The sequence below is a fragment of the Schistocerca americana genome, chromosome 2 (assembly GCF_021461395.2).
Source record: "Schistocerca americana isolate TAMUIC-IGC-003095 chromosome 2, iqSchAmer2.1, whole genome shotgun sequence".
In the NCBI taxonomy this organism is placed as follows: domain Eukaryota; kingdom Metazoa; phylum Arthropoda; class Insecta; order Orthoptera; family Acrididae; genus Schistocerca; species Schistocerca americana.
The window spans coordinates 355,890,093-355,914,137 of NC_060120.1; the positions used below are offsets into that span (position 1 = coordinate 355,890,093).

Below are 24,045 nucleotides of genomic sequence, written 5' to 3' on the forward strand. Positions count from 1 at the left end.
ACTAAACACATTTTTAACAAGGACACTTTTATTGGTCGCAGCTGTAGCACAGTGGTAAACATGTAGCCTTTGTTGTGAGGTCTGCATTCTCCTGAAAGTGCAGCATTTTTCTCTTTCTTCCTTGCTGTAAGAGAAGCATACTATATGGAATATATCCCTCTATTTTGATGATATGCAATTGCTTTCCACTGTAAATGTGACTGTTACGGCAGGAAGGAAATGAGCACTACTTGTGCCGGCAAGTATGATAAAACTGATGGCATTCTTTGTTGTTAGCCAATCTGTATGGGATGCTCTGAATTCTGCAGAATGGTGATGGTGATAATGAAGATGGAAAATTAGACCTAAACAATCAAGAAAACTGTAAAATACTATCAAGCTATTTTTCAATAAGTTGTTAAATTGTGAGGAGCAAGAGTAAACTTTCTGAAGCAGAATCCACCATGCTCTTATACAAATGCAGAACTGCCCCCCCTCCGATGAAATCCCAAGTATCATTAAAGATCTAAAGAATGGTAAGGCCCCTTCAGGAAAGTTCAGATTTGTGTTACTTATCATTTAACTGAAATTTAGCATTTTTCTGTTACTACTTATGTTGATGACTTCACACATTTCATTATTTAGAGTCAATTAAGACTTTTTGCACCAAACAAATACCTTGTCTAAATCATTTGGCTATTGGTTTCAATTATCTGATGACTTCACAAGACGGTAAATGATGGCATCATTTGCAAACAATGTAAGAGGACTGCTGAGATTATCTCCTAAATTGTTTGTATAAATTAGGAACAGTAGAGGGCCAATAACATTTCCTTGGAAAACACCAGATATCTACCAGATATCTCTTCTGTTTTACTTGAAGACTTTCTGTCAATTAGAGCAAACTGTGACCATTCTGACAGAACTCATGAATCCAGTCACACAACTGAGGCAATGCTCCATAGGCAGGCAATTTGGTTAGAAGTCACTTGTGAGGAACGATGTCAAAAGCCTTCTGGATATATTTCTTCTTTAGGGCCAGCAGCGTAATATATGTCTGATAACAATATGATTGTTAGAGTAGATACACCAAATAGCTGCTTATAATAAGTAATCTTTATTTACAATTGTCTGTTTTGGCTGAATCGCCATTTTCAAGTACCTGCAATTACGATTTTGGTGAGAACAGATATGGATACCAATGTCATTCGTATTAAAGAATGATGCCTTCAATTATCACTTTTATGAAGGCATATGTGGGAATGACACTGCATTGAAGACAGCGCTTATTATATGCCCAATTTGATTTTTAAGCAAATAAAAGCAGCTATTTGGTGTATCTACTCTAACAATCATGTCATTATCAGACATACGTTACACTGCTGGCCCTGAAGAAGAACAATTGTTGAAGATATTGTCTTATGAAATGAAGGGGAACATTCTGTATTTTATTCGCTTAAAAGTCAGTTTGGTGATGCAATAAGTGTTGTCTTTGATGTTATGTCATTCCTACATATGCCTTCATGAAAGTGATAATTGAAGACATCAGACTTTAATGTGAATGACATTGGCATCCATACCTGTTCTCATCAAAATTGTAATTGGAGATACTTGAACATGGTGATTAAGCTAAAACAGACTGTTGTAAATAAAGATTGCTTATTATAAGCAGCTATTTGGTGTATCTGCTCTAACCTTCTGCATGTCTAAAAATATGGAATCAATTTGACATCATCTGTTGATAGCACTCATTAGTTTGGGAGAATAAAGAGCTACCGTATTTACTCGAATCTAAGCCGCACTCAAATCTAAGCCGCACCTGAAAAATGAGACTCGAAATCGAGGAAAAAAAATTTTCCCGAATCTAAGCCGCACCTGAAATTTGAGACTCGAAATTCAAGGGGAGACAAAAGTTTTAGGCCACATCTCCAAATCGAAACAAAGTTGGTCCATTGTAATATGAGACACAATTTAGATCGAATGAATGACGATACAGCTACAGTAGTTTGGTTCGAGTCGTAAGCTTAGCAGTTACGCTTTGCCAGGTAGCCATTGCTATGCGTCAGGCGCTCCGTCCTTATTTATACAGGTACGATTCCTTTTTCACGTGCTTTGTCTGGTTTGAATTGATTGCTTATTTTTCTTTGATCTGATAAGTGCCGTTTTCTTTGTTATAGGTGTTTACGTCACTCTAAGCTGAAAATGCATTACTGTACTGTGTCATGCATTGTTTGTTGCATTCTGATAGTGCGTGTTTACGGCCTGTCGCCGCTCGCGGCATGGCTTCCTTTTGTGTGTGCTACCGTCACTTATAATTTAAAAAAAAAAAAAAAAAGAGGAATCGTCTCATTAGCGAATCAATGGCAAGAGACTGGTATTTGTTGTTACTTACACTGCTGCTTTCTTTGCTAATGATTAACAAGAACCAAATAATAGACTGCGTATGATAGATGTTCTGAACAACAGTTTAGCGAAAATTTTTCTCCGTTTCAAAATCCTTGCAGGTGCCTCTTTAGTACGTTACATTCTGCACAGAAATTAGAGTCATCTTAGATTTAAAAATGTAGTCAATTGCCATGCTTCATTTCTGACTGTATCACTATTAAGCATAAGAATAATACAAATATAAAGATGGCATGATATGTATATTCTTCCGTGTTTGCTGCATTGCCTCACTCTAGTTTCGTAGTTTATTAGGCAGACAGGATTTAAATGAGGTAGCAGCAAACACGAAAGAATACATGGCGAAATGTTTATATTCGTACGGTATTATTCTTATGGTGAAAAGAATACTGCATGTGATTCACAATTCATAAAAGTCCTTATTAGCTACGATCTCTTGTCACAGGTAGGAAAAAATTCAGAACGTAGAGTTGGCCATATTGACAAACATCCCAAACAGTCTTGCCAGTCGGATTTTGGTAGTACATTGAAATGCTGCTGCTACATTCGAAGATGAACAATACGGAATTTGTATTTACTTCGTTGGATAATGTACGAAAATGCAGTGGTCGAAACTCGGGGCGGAGAAAAAAGCTCGTCTTCCACCTTTTTGTTTTAATTTTGTTTACTGACGCAGCGGTTTTGGTGCCAGTATTTATTTTTGTGCCTACAAAGCATGCCTATGTAGCGCTACATATATTCGACGGCAGAAGTTAGTTGTGGCGGCACTGACCAACATTTTTCAGAACTTCCGCTTGCTTTGCACTCGATTCTAAGCCACAGGCGGTTTTTTGGATTACAAAAACTGGAAAAAAGTGCGGCTTAGATTCGAGTAAATACGGTAGTGTGTTTTGCAAGAATGATATTTTCTGAATCTGTGCTGACTATTTTTCAGTAAATCATTTTTTTTTGGTGGTAATTCATAATGTTCGAACACAGTACACCTTCCAAAATCCTACTACTTATTGATGTTAGTGATATGAGTCTGTAATTCAGCTGATTACTCCTGTTTCGTTTCTTGTGGTATTGGTATGACCTATGCAACATTCCAGTCTTTGGGTACTTGTCTTTCGACGAGCGAGCAGGTGTATATGATTGCTGAGTATGAAGCAATTGCATCAGCATACTCGGAAAGGTACCTGACTGGTATACAATCTGGACCAAAGGCCTTGCCTTTATTGAAAAATTTACGCTGCTTTGCTGCACTGAAGATATCTGTCTCTAAATTACTCATGTTGGCAGTTGTTCTAGACTGAAATTCTAGTGTGTTAACTTTGCCTTCTTTGGTGAAGAAGTTTTGCAAAACTGTGTTTAGTAACTCTGATTTAGTGGCAGTCATTGTTAGCATTACCATTGTTATTGCGCAGTGAAGGTATCAGTTGTGTCTTGCCGCTGGTGTATTTTACATATGACCAGAATCTTTCTGTCACATTTTGAGACAAAGTTTCATTGTGGAAGTTATTAAAAGTAAATCGCAATGAAGTTTATGCCAAATTTTGAACTTCTGTAAAACTCTTCCAATATTGGGGGTTTTGTGTTCTTTTAAATCCGGCTTGCTTTTCTCATTGCAGAAGCAACAGTGTTCTGGTCTGTTTTGTGTACCATAGTTGTTGTTGTTGTTGTTGTTGTGGTCTTCAGTCCTGAGACTGGTTTGATGCAGCTCTCCATGCTACCCTATCCTGTGCACGTGTACCATAGTATAGTCTCTTATTACTTTGTTTGGTATATATCTTTTAATTGCTATCAACACTATTTCTTTGTATTCAGACCACATCTGGTGTGTGCTTACATAGTCAGATTGGAAGAAGGGCACCAAGGAATTTGTTTTTATTTATTTATTTATTGTTCCGTGGGACCAAATTAAGGAGATGTCTCCATGGTCGTGAAACGAGTCAATACATGAAATTATAACACGATAGTAGAAACAGATAAAATGAAATATAAGAAACATATTCAGGCGACAAGTCGTAAGTTTAGATAAAGAAAATCAACAATGTAACACTGGAATTTGCTTAATTTTTCAGCTCTTCCAGGAGCTCTTCAGCAGAATGGAAGGAGTGAGCCATGAGGTAACTCTTCAGTTTAGACTTCAAAGTGTTTGGGCTACTGCTAAGATTTTTGAGTTCTTGTGGTAGCTTATTGAAAACGGATGCAGCAGAATACTGCACTTCTTTCTGCACAAGTGTCAAGGAAGTGCATTCCACATGCAGATTTGATTTCTGCTTAGTATTAACTGAGTGAAAGCTGCTAACTCTTGGGAATAAGCTAATATTGCTAACAACAAATGACATTAAAGAAAATATATACTGTGAGGGCAGTGTCAGAATTCCCAGACTATTGAATAGGGGTTGACAAGAGGTTCTTGAACTTACACCACATATACCTCAAACAGCCCATTTTTGAGACAAAAATACCCTTTTTGAATCAGAAGAATCTCCCCAAAACATAATACCATATGACATAAGCGTATGAAAATATGCGAAGTAGACTACTTTTCGTGTTGAACTGTCACTTATTTCAGATACTGTCCTAATGGTAAATAAAGCAGCATTTAGTTTCTGAACAAGATCCTGAACATGGGCTTTCCACAATAGCTTACTATCTCTCTGAATGCCTAGGAACTTGAACTGTTCCGTCTCACTTGTAATATGCCCATTCTGTCTGATCAAAATATCGGTTCTGAGTCTTACTGTGATTTAGCATCAAATTATTTTCCACAAGCCACGAACTTATGTCATGAACTATATTATTTGATACTGTTTCAATATTACACACAAGATCCTTCACTACCAAGCTGGTGTCATCAGCAAACAGAAATATTTTTGAATCACCTGTAATACTAGAAAGCATATCATTTATATAAATAAGAAACAGCAGTGGCCCCAGCACTTAACAGTGCCCTATTGGGACTGAACATCACTACCACTCTCAATATTACGGAGAATTACCTTCTGCTTTCTGTTCTTAAAGTAAGAGGCGAACCAATTGTAAACTACTCACGTTACTCCTTAATAGTCCAACTTCTGCAGTAATATTTTGTGGTCAAGACAATCAAAAGCCTTCGTTAAATCAAAGAAAAACCTATCGTTCGCAACCTTTTATTTAATCCATCCAAAACCTCACAGAGAAAAGAGAATATAGCATTTTCAGTTGTTCAACCATTTCTAAAACCAAACTGTACATTTGACAGCAAATTATGTGAATTTAAATGCTCCAGTAACCTTGTATATACAACCTTCTCAATAACTTTAGCAAACACCGATGGCATAGAAATAGGTCTAAAATTGTCAACATTATCCCTGTCTCCCTTTTTATAAAGTGGCTTCACTACCGAGTACTTTAATTGGTCAGGAAACCGATCACTCCTAGAGGAAAAGTTACAGATATGGCTAAGTACTGGGCTACCATACATAGAACAATACTTCAGTATTCTGCTAGATACCGCATCATATCCATGAGAGTTCTTGGTCTTTAGTGATTTAATTATTAACTCAATCTCTCTCTTGTGGGTATCATGGAGGAGCATTTCAGGTAACAGTCTTGGAACACTTTTTTCTAAGAGCGCTATATGATTCCCTGTTGGGACTAGGTTTCTCTTTAGTTCACCTGCTATATTCAGAAAGTGATTATTAAATACTGTACATATATGCGACTTATCAGTAACATGGACATTCCCACTATGCACTGATTCTATATGCTCGACCTGTCTCTGCAGACCAGCCACTTCCTTTATCACTGACCATATGGTTTTAATGTTATCCTGAGGCCCCCAGGAGCTCAGCTTTCATTTGCTGGGTACGGGCTTGGCAACCCCAGGGTTCCTGAGCTGGGGACTGGTAAGCGCCGCCAGTCCCCTGTCACCGTAAGCTCTGGGCATACTTCAGCGACCACCGTGCAGCGCGGCGGTGGAACGTTGTGTGTCTCAGGGAATGGGGATCTTGGCTTGACTGCCCGGATCGCGAGGATGGAATAAACAACCCCTCAATCTCGGGGTGTGCTGCGCACTGATGAGATGCATGGCTGTTGAGGTGGAACAGTCGTTAGTGGGCAACCTCTGGGGAACCTGCCGCACCTCAGTTGTATAAGGCTTACCTAGGCACACGGGGCTCTGTCTGGGTGGACTTCTAGCTCCCTAGCTGCTCGTGGGACCGAGATGGAACCCTTGAACTTTTCTTCTCCTCCTCCCAGCGGAAAGGGTGGGCCGCTGGTAGGTTCTAACACCCAATCTAACAAGAGGGCTCGTGTAGCCAGTCCTCCTGATACAGTTGGTAGTAACAGAACGCATGCTGCTTTGCAGAATGTGTTTCTTATAATTAAAAGGAAAGATGGGAGTTTCGAAAAAGTTCCACCATTTTATATACAGAAGGGCTTAGAAGGTATTGCTGGCACATTAAAGTCTGTAAAGCGCTTGCGAAATGGCACCTTGCTGATTGAAACGTCTAGCTTCCAGTAAGTCCAGAACCTTCAGAAGGCACAATTTCTTGGGGAGTTTGCGATAGAGACTGAATTTCACAACACTTTGAACTACAGCAAGGGTGTTGTGACTTGCAGAGATCTCGTTGACATTCCCCTAGACGAACTGAAGTCTGAATGGTCCCGGGAAGGAATTGTCGACGTGCAACACGTTATGAAACGGGTGGATGGTGCTCTCTTGAAATCTGACTCATTTATCCTTACGTTTAACAGCACCAAATTGCCAGAGCATGTGAAGGCAGGTTTCTTAAGTCTCAGTGTACGGCCTTATTACCCCAACCCCATGTGGTGTTTTAAATGCCAACACTTTGGACACACTACTCTCGGCTGTAAAGGGGAAGCCACTTGTGGGAAATGTGGTAAAGCCGCCCATGAGGGAGTTGGTTGCTCCTCTCCTCCCAAGTGTGTCAACTGCTCTGGGGATCACCCTGTGTGGAGTAGGGAATGCAGAGTTTTCCTTGAGGAACAGAAGATCCAGGAACTTAAAACCACCAAACGCATCCCGTATGGTGAGGCAAAGAAAATCTACAAGTCCATGCAGCCGCCCATGTTCGCTGCCTCCTTTTCTTCCGTTCTGAAACAGCCAGTTATGAAAACCGATGCCACTACACAAACGGAGGTTGCTACTGTCAGCACTAGCACCTGCGTTTGTCAATGTACGTGTGCTGCTGCCATTCCTGTGAAGCCTGCTGGACCCCCCCGGCCTTCTGACAAGGCCGTGGTAGCTGACATCACGGAACTTCCTGCCCCTTCCCGTGTTCAGTCTTGTGCACTGCCCAGCACTGCTACACCCCCTACTGCTTCTGAGGTTTTGGCTCCAATGCCACCTCAGGCCAGAAACTCTAAACCAAAGCCAAAGGTAAAGACTCGCCCACTGAAGGAGACTGAAGTTATACAGTCTGCTGATGTTGATGTCATTCTCTCTGACGTCTCTCACGACTCCTCTTCAGAGGCGATGGAGGTTGATGTCAGACTGGGGCAATCATCTCGCCCCAAAACTGAGCCTCCACCTGTTGTGGGCTCTCCTCCCTGGCGAAGTGAGAATGAAGGTCCTCCCACTCTAATAGATGGCTCCCATTATACAGTGGAACATGAATGGATTCTGGGCACATGTGGAGGAACTGAACCTCCTAGCAAGGCAACGCCCCCTGTGCTTGTGTTTACAGGAAACGCATTTAAAACCATCTGATGCTCCTGTACTAAGGAGCTATACGTTATATCGCAAAGATAACCTGACTGGAGAAAGGGCCAAAGGCGGAGTCGCCGTGTTTGTCAATAATGACCACCACTCCTCTGCTCTCCCCCTGGATACTCACCTGCAAGCAGTTGAAGTTTAAATTCATTCATGTCGGAGGATTACTGTTTGCTCCCTTTATTTACCCCCTCTGGATGCAATGACCTTAGACGCTCTCACAGATCTTATTGACCAACTCCCCCACCCATTTCTCCTTCTGGGAGACTTCAATGCCCATCATGTCCTGTGGGGCTCCACTTCTCTTTGCACTCGAGGTCGAATTTTGGAGAGCCTTCTAACATCTCAAGTGTTGTGCATCCTCAACCCAGGTACTCCGACTCATTTCTCTACTGCTACTGGGTCATTCTCAGCCATTGACCTATCTTTCTGCTCTCCAACCCTCACTGACTCTGTTCACTAGGAGGTCATTGACGACCTTCATTCTAGCAATCACTTCCCCATCCTCATTCATCTCTTGGATGGTGTATTGCTGGAGCAGAGGCCACCATCGTGGATGATTGGCAGAGCTAACTGGCCACTGTTCACTTGGTTGGCTGTCTTTGAACACCACAACAGCGTACATGAATGGGTGGATCACATCACACTTGTGATCCATCATGCTGCTGACCTGTCCATACCACAGTCTTCTGGCCCTCTTAAGCGGCACCTTGTGCCTTGGTGGACTGAAGAGTGCCGTTCAGCCATCCGGGACAGGCGTGCGGCTCTTCGCCGATTTAAATGCCCAACAGCGGTCAGTCTTACCGCCTTTCGAATCGCGAGAGCCATGGCACGCCGTGTCACTAAAGAGAGCAAGAAAAGGTCATGGCAGGAGTTCCTGGACTCCATCAACCGTTCCACTTGTTCCACAAAAGTATGGGAAGCCATCTGGAGGATTTCCGGTAAACATAGCCGTTTACCAATAGCTGCAGTCCTGAAACATAGCCGTTTACCAATAGCTGCAGTCCTGAACCAGGGATGCCTCCAAACGACACCCAGAGCCATTGCTCAGACGCTGGCAGAGCATTTTGCACAATGTACTGCCACTGCAAATCAGGATTCAGCATTTCGTCGCTACCGTGTTACTGTCGAAAGAGCGAACTTGGACTTTCGGTCGAACAGTTCTGAGGCCTACAACTCCCCTTTCCCCATGTGGGAACTTGAATCGGCACTTACTGATACTTCTGACACTGCACCAGGTTACGATCGCATCCGGTACTCCATGCTTCGACATCTGCCGGCGGCGTCAAAGGAAATCCTCTTCCAATGTTTTAATCTCATATGGCAGACAGGAGTGTTCCCCACCTCGTGGAGGGAGGCAATCCTCATCCCTCTCCTCAAACCAGGAAAGGACTGCACATGTCCCGGTAGTTATCGTAGGATCGCCTTGACAAGCTGTGTCGAAAAGATCCTGGAACGGATGGTTAACCGATGTCTGGTCTGGCTGTTAGAGACCAGACAGCTCCTTAGCCGCTTTCAGTGTGGATTCCGAAAATTTCGGTCCACAGTCGACAACCTGACCCTCCTAGAGGCGGCTATTCAGCAGGCTTTCCTGCGTCAGCATCACTGTATCGGTATCTTCTTTGATATCAGTAAGGCATATGATACTACTTGGAGACACTGTATTCTTGCACAACTGCATCAATGGGGCTTTCGTGGCTGCCTCCCCATTTTCATTCGGTCTTTCCTGTCTCAGCGATTTTTTCGAACCCGCGTTGGTAACACACTGTCTGATTGCTTTGAGCGAGAGAAAGGTATCCCCCAGGGCAATGTTTTAAGGGTTACCCTCTTTGCCATAGCCATCAACAGTATAACGTCTACAGTGAGGGGTCCATTACAGTGCTCCTTGTTTGTCGACGACTTTGCTGTTTTCTGTTCCTCGTCCAGTGTTGCAACCGTGAGCTGTCAGTTGCGTCTAACAGTGCGGCAGTTAGAGGAGTGGGCTGCAAAGACGGGTTTTCAGTTTTCTGCTGATAAGTGTGTTTGTGTTCATTTTAATCGTTCTCGTCGTCCTTTACTTTGCCTGCCTTGCATATGGGGGATACTGTCCTACATTTTAGAGACACAGTGCGGTTTCTGGGCCTAATTTTTGACTCCAGGTTGTCATGGCTGCCACACCTACGTGACTTGAAAGCCAGAACCCTGAAGGCACTGAACATCCTCAAGTGCCTCAGCCACAGGTCTTGGAGAGCGGACAGGGCGCGTCTCCTTCAGTTTCACCGAGCTTTTGTGCGTTCATGGTTGGACTATGGGTGCACAGTCTATGGGTCAGCAAGGCCGTCTTGTTTGCAGATCCTTGACGCTGTTCACCATGCTGGGATTCGACTGGCCACGGGTGCGTATTGGACCAGTCCCGTACCCAGCCTCTGTGCTGAGGCTGGCGAGCCGCCACTTACCATCCGACGGCAGCTCCTGCTGGTGCGCCAGGCTTATAAGTTTCTTGCACCTCCCAGCTCGCCTGCTCACCATCTTGTTACCCATCCACCTCTGGACCACCTATTTCCCGGCGTCCCCGGGCTACGTTGCCGTTTGGGATCCGTGTGCAACGTGTGCTTGAGTCCCTCGGTGTGGAGTCTGTACAACCCCAAATCCAGGGTTTTAACCACCTGCCACCCTGGTTGCTGAAGAGGCCCGGAGTGATTTTAGATTTATTGCAGTACAAGACAGATTGTACTCCTGCCACCATTTTTAATGCAACATTTTCTGCCATTTTATCGGAGCACCACGACTATGTAGCTGTTTTTATGGATGGGTCGAAACAAGGGGATTCCGTTGGTTGCTCAGTTGTTTCTCCGGATCGTGTCCTCAAGGTCCGACTGCCTCAGACTTTTACTGTCTTTGATTTAGAATTGTCTGCGATCTTGCGGGCACTGGAGCAGATGAGACATTCTTCCTCTCCTAAATTTCTTGTCTGTTCCGATTCACTCAGTGCCCTTCACTCATTGCAAAGTTTGTATCTGACAGACAAAATAATCCAGACCATCCAGGATGCCCCCCTCCGACTACAGCGACTGGGGAAGGTTGTAGCTTTCTGCTGGGTTCCGGGGCATGTCGGCATTGCTGGGAACGAAAGGGCAGATCTCGCAGCCAAGGAGGCGTGTCTCGATCCACAATTATCTCAGTGTGCTATCCCCCTGCATGCACTCACCTCGCTGTTGAGCTCATGAGTCAAGCTCCGTATAGTCAAGCCCACAACGCGTGTGTGGTGTACTTCCTTTCAGCCCCATCGACGGGACGAGGTTCTCCTCACTCTGCTTCGAATAGGCCACAGCCCTATGACGCATGGCTTCCTGCTCCGGCGAGAGGACCCTCCAATGTGTGGTGCTTGCGGCGTCCAGGTCACTGTGCGCCACGTTTCATTGGATTGCGTTTTATTTTCTGACCAGCGGGCCGCGGCTGACCTGCCATCTCTTTTAGGCAACACTCGGACGAATGTGATTAAAGTTTTAAAGTTCTGTACCATGTCAAATGTTTTTACAAAGATTTTAGGGAGAGGATTTTAATTTGCTCACTGTGTGACAAGCTCGCCCATATTTTATGTAAGTGGCCAGCCAGTGACAATTTCCTGTGGCATTCTTGTTGCTATCTTTTCCCTTTCCTTCGGTTTTACTTTCTTATGTAGCATTTTCCTCCTTTCCTGCTTTCTTTGAGTGTGTGCTTCAGTTTTATTAGGTCTGTCCACATTCGTTCCCTTTAATGTGTGTCAGGGCGCTGATGACGTCGACGCTGAGTGCCCATAAGCCCCAACACACACACACACACACACACACACACACACACACACACACACACACACCTGTTATCCTGAGACTTAGCTATTCCATCTGCATACCACATACTTTTTGCCTTCCTGATAACATTTTTAAGCACCTTACAATACTGTTTGTAATTGGCTGCTGCATTTAGATTTTGACTGTTTCTAACGTTTTGATATAATTGCCACTTTGTTCTACAAGATATTCTTATCCCTCTAGGCGGCCACCCAGGCTGCCTGTTTGTGCTAGTACCCTGTTTTAAACGTTCTAACGGAAAGCAACTTTCAAAGAGCACGAGAAAAGTCTTGAGGAAAGCATTATATTTATCGTCTACTGTATCAACACTATAAACATCTTGCCACTCTTGTTCCTTGATAAGGTTTACAGAGGTCTGTACAACAACTGGATCAGCTTTCCTAAACAGTTGATAACTGTATTTAACATGTGTTGCAGCACAAAAATCTTTTAGACTTAAAATTTGTGCATCATGATCTGAAAGGCCATTCACCTTGTTACTAACAGAATTCCCTTCTAGTAATGAGGAATGAACAAAAATGTTGTCTATGGTTGTTCTACTGTTCCCTTGCACTCTCGTTGGAAAGAATACGGTTTGCATAAGATTATATGAAGTAAGGAGGTCTACCAGCACCCTTTTCCTTGCACAATCACTTATAAAATTAATATTGAAGTCACCATATATATAATTAATTTTTTGTATTTCCTATAAAGTGAACCAAGAACCTCCTCTAGCTTTAGCAAAAATGTTGTGAAATCGGAGTCTGGGGATCTATAAATAACAAGAGTTAGAAGTTTAGCTCCACTAAATTTAACCACACCTGCACAACATTCAAACACCTTTTCAGTGCAGTGCTTTGAAACATCAATTGACTCAAATGGGATGCCGTTTTTCACATACATGGCTACTCCCTCACACCGCAAAGAGCTCCTAGAAAAGCTGCCAGCCAACCTGTATCCTGGTAATGGAAGCCTCTGAATTATCTCCTTATTTAAGAAGTGTTCAGATATACCAATAATTTCAGAGTCAACATCTGTAACCAGTTCACTAACTTTATCTCTAATACCTTGTATATTTTGATGAAATATACTAATTCCCTCATTACTCGGATACTTAAGCTTTGTCGAAAGTGGTTCCTTTGTTAGAGAGACTTCCCTTAAGCAGGAATACATATCAGCTGACTTCAATCTAAAAAAGGTGCAGCTCCAACACCCACTGCTACAGGAATTTTCCCATGAGTGATCCCACCACCCCCACGTATGCTGTCATCTATAAGCTTTGCCAACCTCCCCTTCCCATACCTGTTGAAGTGCAGGCCATGTCTAATGAAATCCATCCTGCTGATAGACTCCACTGACGCCACTGAAAAGTGACCCATGCCTTCTGTCATCAGCGCATCCCCAAGTCTCATGTTATTACGCCTGATGTCTGTATTAAGATGAGGCCGATTGTGACGCTGAAACAGTCCCACGAAATGCACATTTGTGTTGCCAGTCTGAGTGGCTATCTTTTCCAGGTCACCATCTCTGTCATACTCCCCATCCCTATCAGTACTATTACCAGCCCCACCCACAATCACTACCTGATCCTCTTTAGTAAAATCCCTACATAACCCCCCTATGTTAACAGTCACCTGAGCCGATCCTGCGTTAGGCTTCACAATGCTGGTGACCTGGTACTCACTCCCCAACCCTTCCTGCAACTGCTGGCCTACACCTGTGCCATGAGAACTACCTAACAGCAGAACCTTCTTCTTTCTCTTCGACTTTTCAACTGTCCCAGCCATCGTAACTGCTGAGGTCTGCTGCATACTTCCTACATCCACAGCTACTAGAGATTCCTCTCCACTAGACTCTGACAGTTGGTCATATCTATTGCAAACACCAATAGTAAAACTATCTGAAAATCTCCTTCTCCTAGCAGGTCTCTTGCCAGCAGCCAGCTCCCATTCCCCAACCCCCTTCTCCCTCCTCATCCTATCTAGCTGCTCCTGTGCAGTTTTTCAACTGCACCTGAAGGGCACAGATCTTACGCTCCTGCTCCTCTATCAACTTACTCTTGCTACGTAACCTGCAGTTCCAGGAGAGGATCTCACCAGAATGCCCACTGGCTTCCCCACTGCATTCCCCCCCGTGAAAATACTTCGAACAAGTCTCACACCGCAATCCACTACTCACGAACCTACGGCAAAGCTCACACTTCTCACTCATGGTAAAATTTTACAGTTATTGAAACAAGAAAACTACTTTATCTAAGTTCCGCTACTGCAATAAGAAGATGTTAAAAACTGACTACAGTAATCACAAACTTACTCTACAAGGGAAGTAACTACTATTATTAACAGTATTAATCAACAAATGAGAATATAACAAAAGACTAACACAGAAAGAAAATCAAACGTCTAATGACACAGTAACGAAACTGAAAACAGTTCCCAAAAAGTTCTTCTGAAATTATTTCACCAGAAAACACCAAGAACACCGGTTGAAGACTACTAAAGTTCCTAAATAAACCACTATACACAAGCAATTAATTAGTACTTAGCTTTCGATGCGCCGCTACAGCTGCAACTGGTCAGCGCAGAATGTAAACACAGGTAAGAGGTTAAGTTGCTCAATACGAAACACTCACAAATATCAGGTCACAACACAAAAAAGGCAGAGGTGAAAGAAGTAGCCACTAATAAGTCACTTATGTAGTAAATATTATCACAAAAACTGTTAAAATATGTATCTGAAACCAAAAAATATATAAAAACTTAGAGAGCGTTCTCACACGCAGTCACGTTCTTATGACGTCACACCAAAGACAAAAAAAATCAAAGGAATTTGTGTCTGCACTTTTTAAACAGATGTACTTCGAGTTTATTTTTGTTGGGTTTGGATTTTGCAGTATTCAGTCTAGCTACAACCATCTTGTAGTCACTAATCCCTGTGTCCACCATGATGCTCCTTATTTGCTCAGGATTGATTATTTATTGCTCAGAGGTCATAGACATTTTCACAACCACTCGCTCTTAGAGTGGGCCCCTGAACTAATTGTTCAAAATAATTTTCTGAGAAAGCATTCAGTATAATTTTGGATGGATGAAGTTTTATACCTTCACCGGCTTTAAACATGTATTTTTGCCAACATATTGAGGTTAGATTGAAGTCATCACCAACTAAAATTGTTTGAGTAGTACCTGTTTGAAATGAGACTCAAGTTTTCTTAAAACTGTTCAGTAAGTGTACTATCTGCATCAAGCGGATCAGTACAAGGAATCAATTATCTACTTCAGTTTTACTGCAAAGAGAACTATTTCTGACAGCAATAAATGCTCCATCACTAACCATATTTCATCTATTGTTTCTGAACACAGTCAGGTCATTTTAAAAATTTCAGTTGCACTTAATTCTGGCTTTAGCTACCTTTTTGTGCCTGCTATGATGTGAGCTTCAGCACTTTTTATTAGCGTTTCCTACGACAATTTAGAACTACAATACTGATTGTTGCTAGTCTATCTTCCTGTGTTTGCCATGGACCCTGTTAGACTGACATCTTTCTCTAGTATCCTGAGATCCTCTAACCTAAAAAACTGCCCAGTCCTCTCCACACAGACCCTGCTATCTATGTAGCTATTTCCTGTGTGTAGAAGATCCGGAAACCAATCATCTGATGGCTCAAGTCAAGGAATCCACAGCCTACATGGTCACAGAACTGTCTGAGCCTCTCACGCAGACCGTTCACTCAGCTGTGTTCCAAAGCACCACAGTTTGTTCTGTCAGCAATGCAACAGATGGTGAGCTCTGCTTTCATTTTCAAGCAAGACTGGCAGTCTTTGCCACTTCAGCTTACTGCCTGAAACCATCCCATCCAAAGCGAGACACACAGTTTGTGCTGACATGCTGCTCATGGTGTCCGAGACACAGTTTGTACTGATATGAGCCACCGCCTGCAGTTGGCTGCACCCTTTGCTGCTCATGGTGTCCAGAAGTGCCCTTTCCACATCTGGAATGACTCCTCCCGGTATGCACACAGATTGTGCACTGGATTCCTTTCCCTCCTTGGCAGCCATATCCCTAAGGGCCCCATTACACACCAAAATGTTGGAGTTCTCAACTACTAGTAATCCCACCATTTGTGAATGCCCAGCCCTAGCAGGCCAACAGACTTCCTCTGGAGCGGAGCGATTGACTGCTGGCTCAGGGACTTCTTCAGCCACAGATAGTGCCTGAAACATGTTCATGAGATGAACTGGGGAGGCCCTTCAATCAGCCTCTTGGAAAATATTTCACTGCCTACCACACCTTGAAATGACCTCCCTCTCGACCATGTGTGAGGGATCAATCACAGTGCATACAGTACCTGGGGGAGCCACAGTAGTGGTGCAATTGGCGGACTCAGATGTCTACGTCCCTACCCCCACACTAATGTCCATTGGCAGCAGCTTCAAGCTGTGTGACCTCAGTCAACACAGCCTGGAGCTGTGAATGTAGGGCCACCAACTCAGCTGGCAGCTGCACTCAGGAATCACAGTTTCATTCATACTAAAGACGACGAAAGTATACTCTAGAAAATTAAAAATGTGGAACTGTAACTGATAAATAAAAAACCTACATTAATTTAACAAGTTTAAACTAAGGAGCACAGAGGAAATTTAAAAGAAGTTGCTTATTATGAGAAGCTATGTCAACTGTATCGTATATTGTTTTTGTTATCATCAGGCTGTCTTTTTCCTGAACTTCGCCTTGACAGTTTGTTGAGTGATACGTCGTAAAAGCATTCACAATACACAAGATTTCTTTATCTTTATAGTCACCAGGGAATAAACATGGATTTTATTTATGAAATCACATATTTCCATAATTGGTTAATAGTAACAGATTGCCTGGATGATAATATAAAGTAATACATACTACAGTTGTCTATAACATCATACTGTGTTATTCTTGCCTACATTATTATATTATCCTGTAATTGCTGCACAAAGTAAAGTTAATTTTCAGTTTTACAAAAATATTCTTAATTATCCACGAACAAAAAAGACTTCACGAGTGTGGGGATCTGAACCAATGACGTCCTGGTCAGTAAATAATCACTCCATCTGCAGCATTATCTCTCTGGTTAAAAGTATGAAACCATTCAAACTGAAATACTGTAGCCCTTCACTTTTTTTGAAAATTAAGCCATTTTGATCTAAACCCTCTATGGGCACATTTAGAGAGACTAAACTGCTTAACTTGCTTCTCAGATCTCCTATAAATTATCACCATGTGTGATGGCAATATTCTGCTCATTGACTGACAGTCTAACAAGACAGGCTAGGTCTGTCATCACACCATTCATTCTATAATAGCTGATGACAGCATAAAATCTGAGGTCAGATGTCTGAACTGCCTCTCTTTGAATGCAACATTTTTATTCATAAGCCAAGACCCATTACTAGCAAGTTATTCATGTCCATGTCATTGATATTGTGGAGGAAGGGAATTTGACAGTGTCGGAGGCTGTGGTCAGGTGTGGTGTTGCTGAGCACAATATGCAGCTAAGGATAAAACGGTGTTGCGATACTCGAGCCAGGGTAATGAACCTGTAACCACATCACATCAGTATCCTCTTTCAGATGTGGTGCAGTTGAAAGATACTGATGTATACCCAGGTCAGTTGACACTGTTTGCCATTGGCTTTAGGAGGCTGGACTATAAAGTAAATGTGGAGCTGACAAGGGGAAGCTCTGTGATGATCATCTACTTTGAGTAGTATTTACTGAGGAAAATATTTATTATGACTGGAGAATGTAACATTTTCAACAAATCAGTTTTTTCCATAGCGAATGATGTTGCAGTAAGATTACATAGACTGCACATTGTCTTGCCATGTGCGTGTTGCAGTTTGGGGCTGTATGTGTTGCTGTGAACTAGGGATGGATCATTGGATAGATGGCTGACTTGAAATTGCTTTTTAGACTCATATTATGTGTAGTGTATAGATTACATCACAGTGATAAATATATCCTGAGAGATTAATCTGTCTCCAGAAGGATCTGTATCTAAAGCGCATGTCAGCTGTGATGCACAAGTGGTCTGGAGAATAGAAAGGAATTCTCTTCTTGACTGACTTCCTTCTGCATCAGACCTCAGCCGTACTGAAAACATGGTGGAAACAAAAGAAAGCATGCAAGAAAGTGTCTGACCCCATGCCAAGAATCCCTGAAGACCTTTGGAATGTCACCCTAGCTGCTTAAGAGGAGATCCCGTTAAATAAGAGATCTATTGCTCACCTTATAGACACCCATTCTTAAAGAATGCAGATTATCATTGAAATGGAAGCCCTTTGGATAGGATATCTACTGGTAAATAAATCATGAACTGTGCCTTTTTAGGCTGAAGAATGTTATTAAGAACTATGGACTGTTCATTCTGCTAATTTCATATTTTCTATAGATGAAACATTTTAACACAGTAAAGCAAAAACTAATTTTAGAAAGCAGGATTCTATTTGAATCCTGCTGTTGTGCAGCTGCTTATCGATTTGTAGACTACGCCAGCAAACAATATAGTCACTAAATCAAGTGCTGCAGTGTTAATTATCTGGTACTGTTGCTTCGCTCTTCGCTCCACATCACGACTTAGTGCTTGTTCTACTTCTGAAATCCTACAACTCGTACAGAGCTGATTTTCTTGTGTTTTTAGCAGGTGTGCGTATTGTGCTGTGTGCCAGTTAGGTGTAACTCCTTCAGTTGCACTCACAGTTACAAGTGGCTTTTATTTTTATGAGGAGTACTGTTCACTCTGTAATGTGATTGACTCCTGTGTGAAATGGAATACAATTCAAAATTCAGCCACAGCCACTTTTTGTGATATCAAGTATACATATATCAATTAATATTGTACTTCAAGTTAAAAATAAAGGAAAAATGCAGAGGCATGTTTCAGATACGCAGTCAGTATGAAGAAGAGTATAGAATTTACATAAGCTAATACATAGCATCAAACCTTACCAGCAGTATGAGTCATGTTATGAGATGTAACAGCTACTATCTATTACCAAACTATGTAACTCATATATAGTACACTGCTGACCATTAAAAGTGAAACATCATGAACGCAGCATGCAACATTGTCATACTGGCGTGAAGCGTACTCCAAAGTTGGATATGCAAATGATTTACATTTCAGCACAATCGTGCAAAGAAGGAAGGAGTATAGACATCTACATTATATACAGAAGGATAGATTATGCAGCATGTTTTTCATTCAGAAATTACATTGAATATTGTTTGTTTGTGAGAATATTGTGTTAGAAGTCAAGTAATAAGGGTAAACGTCCGGCAGCGCATCTCAGAATTTGACATCAGCAGAACCTTTACTTATTGAGACAACAGTTCATTGAGTGATATTGCTGATCGTATTGGTTGGGAACCCATGGCTGTTGTGTGAATGTGAAATTGATAGGTTCAGGAGGGCTGTACTCATGCTCTGGAGGATCTTAGTTGGCCTCCTGCCACATGTGCCCTAGAAGGCACATACTCGTCACTACACCATGAAGGACCATAGAGCCACATTACATAAGATGTATCAGGATATTGACTTGTTTGTAGCAGAAGAAATATCCACACAGCATCTTGCACACTCATCTATTGCAGTAATAGTTTTTAGTCTATCTGAGTTAATTAGTGATATCTGTTCAGGAACAAGGTCTGACTACAGAGTTTTTAAATTATTTAATCAAAAAAATCAACATGCGCTATTACTTTGAAAATAAACCCATGTATGTTGCATACAAATTTTTCTTATTATGTATTTCAGGCTCGAATCACCTAAGTGGTATCAACACCAGTTTTGACAGGTCACTAATTTACCAACTGAAGAGGCCCAGAGAGACACTCACACTGTAAAACAACAGATTCACTGTAATTATACTTCTCATTAACTGCAACTTTCTAAAAACTAAAAATGATCAAATTTAGAGGGAATTGCAAACTTCAATCTTTCCAGTGTCTTTTGACACTTTTTTTTTTTGGAAGAAGGCACAAGTGTAACAACTTTGGAACAATCATCTGCATGTACTTTGCCTTGTTGAAAGAGATCATACACTTTGAGCTCTAACTAAATTTACAGTCAGTTTGAAATTACAGACACTATTGAACATCTGCCAGGAATTATGTGTCCAGTTTGTAGCCTGATGGGCAGCTACATGAATTGAAGAGAAATATTTATCCCTGTGCATTGATCCTGAAAGAAAGTCATTGAGTGGACTTTGTCCTTGTATCTCATGGAAGTTGGTGAAGTTGATACTGTCGTATCAGATATACAGGGTGGTCCATTGATTGTGACCAGGCCAAATATCTCACGAAATATGCGTTAACCAAAAAAACTACAAAGAACGAAACTTGTCTAGCTTGAAGGGGGAAACCAGATGGCGCTATGGTTGGCCCGCTAGATGGCGCTGCCATAGGTCAAACGGATATCAACTGCGTTTTTTAAAATAGGAACCCTCATTTTTTATTACATATTCGTGTAGTATGTAAAGAAATATGAATGTTGTAGTTGGACCACTTTTTTTGCTTTGTGATAGATGGCGTTGTAATAGTCACAAACATATGGCTTACAATTTTAGACGAACAGTTGGTAACAGGTAGGTTTTTAAATTAAAATACAGAACGTAGGTATGTTTGAACATTTTATTTTGGTTGTTCCGATGTGATACATGTACCTTTGTGAACTTATCATTTCTGAGAACGCATGCTGTTACAGCATGATTACCTGTAAATACCACATTAATGCAATAAATGCTCAAATGATGTCCGTCAACCTCAATGCATATGGCAATACGTTTAACGACATTCCTCTCAACAGCGAATAGTTCAACTTCCGTAATGTTTGCACATGCATTGACAATGCGCTGACGCATATTGTCAGGCGTTGTCGGTGGATCATGGTAGCAAGTATCCTTCAGTTTTCCCCACAGAAAGAAATCCGGGGATGTCAGATCCGGGGAACGTCTGGGCCATGATATGGTGCTTTCATGACCAATCTACCCGTCATGAAATATGCTATTCAATACCACTTCAACCGCACACGAGCTATGTGCCGGACATCCATCATGTTGGGAGTACATCGCCATTCTGTCTTGCAGTGAAACATCTTGTAGTAATATCGATAGAATATTACATAGGAAATCAGCATATATTGCACCATTTAGATTGCCTTCGATAAAATGGGGGCCAATTATCCTTCATGCCATAATGCCGCACCATACATTAACACGCCGAGGTCGCTGATGTTCCACTTGTCGCACCCATTGTGGTTTTTCCGTTACCCAATAGTGCGTATTATGCCAATTTACGTTACCGCTGTTGGTGAATGACGCTTTGTCGCTAAATAGAACGTGTTCAAAAAATCTGTCATCGTCCCGTAATTTCTCTTGTGCCCAGTGGCAGAACTGTACACGACATTCACAGTTGTCGCCATGCAATTCCTGGTGCATAGAAATATAGTAGGGGTGCAATCGATGTTGATGTAGCATTCTCAACACTGACATTTTTGAGATTCCCGACTCTAGCACAGTGTGTCTGCTACTGATGTGCGGATTAGCCGCGACAGCAGCTAAAACACCTATTCGGGCATCATCATTGTCGCAGGTCGTGGTTGACTTTTCACATGTGGCTGAACGCTTCCTGTTTCCTTAAATAATGTAACTATCTGGCGAACGATCCCGACACTTGGATGATGTCATCCAGGATACCGAGCAGCATACATAGCACACGCCCGTTGGGCAGTTTGATCACAGTAGCCATACGTCAACACGATATTGACCTTTTCTACAATTGGTAAACGGTCCATTTTAACAAGGGTAATGTATTACGAAGCAAATACTGTCCACACTGGCGGAATGTTACGTGGTGCCAAGTACTTATACGTTTGTGACTATTACAGCACCATCTATCACAAAGCGAAAAAAGTGGTCCAACTAAAACATTCATATTTCTTTACATACTACACGAATATGTAATAAAAAATGGGGTTCCTATTTTAAAAAACGCAGTTGATATCCGTTTGACCTATGGCAGCGCCATCTAGCGGGCCAACCATAGCGCCATCTGGTTTCCCCCTTCAAGCTAGACGAATTTCGTTCTTTGTAGTTTTTTTGTTTGACGCTTGTTTCGTGAGATATTTGGCGTGTTCACTATCAATGGACCACCCTGTATATCTTTAAGTTTTCGCAGTATGTAATGGTGGCATATTGGCACTTGATTTGGCAGTAGTTTTTGTATGCTTCTGTTAAGTTGTTACTGTGCGTGATGTGAAGTATTCGTACTTTGCCATAGTGGAATGTATTGTCTTAACTGCAATGTGGCTGATACACATGTGAGTTGAAGGTAATTTAAATCCATGCAGCTTTTGATATATTGTCTTCAGTCCATCTGGTGACCTTAATTGTAAGCCATTCATGTACATGGCAAAGTAATGTACATTTATCTTCATTGTACATAAATTAAGACTACTTTAGACCTGGCATTCTTTAACCATTGAATGATATTTATAAACCTCGCTAGTAATTCAAGGTGTGGGAAATAAACATTCACTCACACTAAAGCAACAGAAAATTCTGACTATTCTGCTATGAGCACAATGCTGACTTACATTTAGTATTAAGTTTATCCTTTCGTTCTACTACAGGTGAGTGTCTATGAAGGAATTGTACTTAGTTATCTGTATTTTTATGAAAAAGTACATGTTAATGCACTTTCAGAATTAGTTTAAGTTCTAAAACTTTGCCAGCCTGTGCGGCCGTGCGGTTAAAGGCGCTTCAGTCTGGAACCGCGTGACCGCTACGGTCGCAGGTTCGAATCCTGCCTCAGGCATGGATGTGTGTGATGTCCTTAGGTTAGTTAGGTTTAATTAGTTCTAAGTTCTAGGCGACTGATGACCTCAGAAGTTAAGTCGCATAGTGCTCAGAGCCATTTGAACCATTTTTCTAAAACTTTGCATAAATTCTCTTACACGAGGATTGAAGTGCTTACATGCTTCCATACATGCTACAATTCAATTTACTTTCAATATTGTGTGGGGAACAATATGCAACTTGTTGCAGTATTTATCTCTCACTGTCAGCTAAAGCTGGTACATGGAATTCAACGTGCAATATGTTGACTTGATACGCGCCTTGCTGCTGAACTCGCAGAAATGATCCGGCTTGTGTGTACGATACTTGTGCCTCAACATGATATACACAGCCACAGCGTGCTCCAGTGGCAATTCATGGTGCGAACTACACAGTAAATGTGAGGTCTCAAAGTGGACAAGTGACTACAACCTTCTCCAGTCCCAGTTGGTGGCTGTATTCTGCTCACAAATCACAAAGTGTGTTTATGAAAATGGATGGCCGTAAAATTCCTTTGTTAGATCTGTTAAAACACACATCTCCTCCCTTTTCCATATGCCAGTCTCGTTGTTCTGTGTGTAGTATACATAAATAAATACTTTAATACACATGAATGTGTTACAAGCAGAACGTGTGTTCCGTATCCAATCAGTAAGGACATCAGCTTACAAATGCTACAATATAAATTTACAATAACCTTCCACATAACATAAATACTACATCATCATTCTCACTTTTTAGTAAAACCCCAAACTCATTCTTACTTGATCACTATTTCTATTCAGCAGCAGACTCTTTAGACTTGAAACAAGAAAGTGTAAGATATCTTTCTGCAAGTATATAAAGCCAATCGAACAAACGCTCTCCTGAAAGAGAGAGCACACTTATATTTACATAACATAATATATTACAGACCATACTTCTATTAAATTAACAAGTCAGTCCCAGAAGCTTTTAGAAAACACAAAGGTGAATAAAAAAGGTATTTGGAATAGGCTATACGCAAACCAGCTAAACTCTTCTTCATAATTATGCATCTCAATCCCTGTACCCATTATGGTACACTGAATTTCCATGACGTATGACCATGTTTTGTATATTTATTCATCAATATGTTATTAATGGATATTTAATTGCAGTAATTTGTACCAAGAACAACATATTTCTGGTGGATTTTCTATTGCCTTGAAGCAGGATACTTTAACAATGTAAGTTAAACTACAAAACGGCATGCTTGATATTGCTCTCCACATTTGTAAAGACACCGCAGCAAGATTTTT

General features: G+C 41.6%; 1 protein-coding gene across 2 annotated transcripts in view; it reads left to right on the plus strand.

The window, feature by feature from the left end:
• Nucleotides 1-24,045, plus strand: part of LOC124594780 (actin-related protein 5) — a 207,769-nt gene that overhangs the window by 120,656 nt on the left and 63,068 nt on the right. The gene's annotated exons all lie outside the window — the stretch shown is intronic.